Consider the following 3,905-nt stretch of genomic DNA (forward strand, 5'->3'; position numbering starts at 1 on the left):
TTGCTGTGATGATAACCAAGTATAATCATTTCTTCTTTCTATCCTTGACTTTACTCTGATATGACTGTTTTAAGATATTTTTTGTGATCTACTTTTTATTTTTAAATGCAACATATATAACTGTTCATCCAAAACTGGCTGCAGATATTCCATTTCTATCTGGAGGCCTGTTATCATGAGTCTTTCAAAGACCATTTGGGTCAGTGAAAAGTGAAAGTCACTCAGTTAAGTCCCACTCTTTGCGACCCTCTGGGCTGCAGCCTGCCAGGTTCCTCTGTCCATGGAGTTCTCCAGGCAAGAATACTGGAGTGTGTTGCCTTTTCTTCTTCAGGGGATCTTCTCAACCCTGGATTGAACCCAGAGAGACATACAAATTTATAGAGAAGAGCAGCTATACCTTTATCTTTCAAAATCAGGGCATGTTTGCAGCTGAGAAGTGTTCACTATTGTCAATTTCATACTGCATGAAACCTGAGTATTTTGGAAAATAAAGAATGAAAAGTAGGTTGGATTGGAACTGTTGGTAGAATGCTGTGCTTAGGGTCTCTGTAAGTAACTCTGTATTACATTCTGTAAGCAAGAAGGTGCCACTGAACTCCTTGCTGATGGTGACTTTTACCATCAGAACTGAACTCCAGTAGGATAACTCTTGGCTGCTTTGTGGGAGTTGGAGTGAAAAGCGAAAGGCAGAGAGACTAGAGGCAAAACAAAAGTGACATAGTCTAGGTAAGAAAGATCGAATCGAGTCTATACAAATGACCACTATACAAAGTGGTTGGCAGGCAAGCGTTTTTTACCACCAGTGCCACCTGGGAAGATACCAAACAAAGATGGTAAAAGAACCAAACTCTTTTCTGTTTCTCCTTTAAACATTTCTGACACCAAGTGTCTTTTTTTTCCCCCACACCAACTAATTTTCCAACTTCCTGGACACCAATCAGATAGGTGCCCTACAACTCAGTTATAACACTGTCTGGAATCAGCTTAGACTCCGCAAGTTAAGAGCTCAGTCCCCAAAGGCTGCCCTCCCCGGAGGGTCAGACATCAGTCACAGCTCCATGCTGTCATCTGCGCTCTGGCTGACCAGCTATGAACCAAAGGTTTCTGTGACCCCCACTCCCCTTCAGTTTGACAGTGTGCTGGAACGGCTCACAGGACAGGACTCAGAAACAACAATTTATTTACTATATATCTATCTGTATATCTACTATATACTATTCAGTTCAGTTCAGTCGCTCAGTCATGTCCGACTCTTTGTGACCCCATGAATCGCAGCACGCCAGGCCTCCCTGTCCATCACCAACTCCCGGAGTTCACTCAGACTCACATCCATTGAGTCAGTGATGCCATCCAGCCATCTCATCCTCTGTCGTCCCCTTCTCCTCCTGCCCCCAATCCCTCCCAGCATCGGAGTCTTTTCCAATGAGTCAACTCTTTGCATGAGGTGGCCAAAGTATTAGAGTTTCAGCTTTAGCCTCATTCCTTCCAAAGAAATTCCAGGGTTGATCTCCTTCAGAATGGACTGGTTGGATCCTATTTATTTACTATATATTTATATATAATATTAATTAATAATTAATTGTTATTTATATATTTATATATTATATATTTACTATATCCTTTTATTATAAAATGATATAACTCAGATGCAAGAAGGCACAAGGCAAGGTATGGGGAAAGGGAGGGGAGCTTCCATGTCCTCTCCAAGGGCACTGCCTTCCAAGTACCTCCATGCATTCACCAGCCAAGAAGTTCTCTGAGCCCCTTTGGTTGTTAGGATTTTCACGCAGGCTGTGTTACATTGGCACAATTGATCAGATCATTGGTCCTTGGTGATTAACTCAGCCTCCAGCCAGGTAAAGGGCAAGGACTGAAAATTTCAACGCTCTCAAGGCTGAGCCCTCTTGTGTCCAGTCCAGCCATCCAGCAGTTACCACATTAGCATCAACACAGGTATGGTTGAAAGGGACCTCTCATGAATAACAAAAGCTGCTCCTCTTTCCCTGCCGCTTAAGAAATTTCAAGGGTTTTAGGAGTACTGTGCCAAGAACTGGCGACAAGAGCAAAATATTTCTTATTGTATCACAATACCACAGATGGGGATGGAGTAAGCTGTGGATGTACAACCCACACTTGATTGGCAACTGGGTAAACTGCCTGATTCATCCAATTATACTAGAAAGGTCATGATTCCTGAACTTCACTGCTCCTACTTCAATTAAATCCTTCCCCACATGCACCCAAATATCTCCCTGAGCCATGTAGACTCTGTCAGAAAGAACAGCACGTTTCCTGACACCCATAACATTAGGGAGAAGGGAGGGAAAACAGTTGCATAATTACTGCTGCACAATTGCAATTGAAACTGATTCTGCCAGCCTGAAATTGGCTCCTGGTCTCCCCTGCTGACATTTCAGACCTTCATTATAAGTGAAGAACCTTGGTAACCGTGTCACACATTTTCCTGTGGTCTGAAACATACTCATTTAATGAGATAATGACCTTTATTTATCTACAGAATGTGACACCATTAGCCAAACACACAGAGTGTGTTAGCCAAACACACAGAGTGACGTTGAGACAATGATTTGGAACTCACAATTTAGATGTTTTTCTGAAAAATATCTGGGCAAAAATGAACAGAAATGTCCTCTATTACTAGGGATTGTGATTTAAGATCAGATGCACTGTAACTCGGGTGTAGGGTGTGAATAATAGGGTGTATAACTCCTTACTCATATTCAATGCCCCTTTTGAAAAAACGTTAATGCTTATCTGACCCTTTGAAATGAGGTTTGGTCACATGACTTGCTTTGTTTGAAGAAATGTGATGGCAGTGATGCGCATGTCCTTTCCAATGGACGTTTAAGAACCAGTACATTTTTTTTCAGGGCGGCCCTTCTCTTCTGCCTTGGCAGCTGATAGTTGTAGTGTCTCCGGCTGGATCACTGGGTGAGGACGCAGTGGCATAGAGCTAGCATGTAAAGGGAATGTATTATGAGCGAGAGAAACCTTTGCTGCGTTAAGCCACTGGGATTTGGAGTTGTTTGTCACCAAAACGTAGTCAACCTATCTTGACTGATAAAAGGTGTGTATTTCTACTACACACCTCTATTATATATATGAAGTCATTTTTATAAGAAAGAAACATTGGGGGGGAAAGGCAGTGTGGGTGTAACAAGAAAATTTGGTAGAAAATAGTCTTTAAATTGTCACTAGAAATTGGTGAAAATAACCTACTTGTTCTTTCATGTTTAACTATATACTGCTATAAAAATGATCAAATATTTTGTTTCAAGTGCTTAGGGGTAGAGAAGGAGGTGGAGGAGTTGGAACTTGAAAATAATAAATGTACAAAGAAATGGAAAGTTCTCCAGATTTTCTAAAAAGGATCAAAGAAGTGTGAACTAATAGAAATGTCTGTAACCGCAGAGAGCCAAAAAAAAAAAAAAAAAAAAAAACAACAAACTGTTGGCTGCGTGTTTTTCTGACTCCTCATCTAGAATTAGCCTGTGAATGTCAACCCACTCTGCTTGGCTCATCTTAGAGGATCATTCCAATGCTTGGAATATTGAAGGGATCTATCAGATCTGCCCCTGACACATGAGGCAGGTCAAGTACGGCAGCCAAAAACTAGTCAGAACTCAAGAAAAGTCTTCAAAGAGCCTTTCTGTAATTGCTTAAGACCTTATCAGGTCAATATGTTTGTTTTCTTGTTTCAAAAGGATTTCTTTATGTCTCTTAAGAGTGTTTCTCAGAGTGAAATGTGAATTGAAAAGTCAGATGAGACGCATTTACGTTTCGCAATATGATTACCACCATAGCAGGGCTTCCCTGATCGTTCAGTTGGTAAAGAATCTGCCTGCAATGCAGGAGACCCTGGTTTGATTCCCGGGTTGGGAAGA

Source organism: Ovis aries, chromosome 5, assembly GCF_016772045.2.
Source record: "Ovis aries strain OAR_USU_Benz2616 breed Rambouillet chromosome 5, ARS-UI_Ramb_v3.0, whole genome shotgun sequence".
Taxonomy (NCBI): domain Eukaryota; kingdom Metazoa; phylum Chordata; class Mammalia; order Artiodactyla; family Bovidae; genus Ovis; species Ovis aries.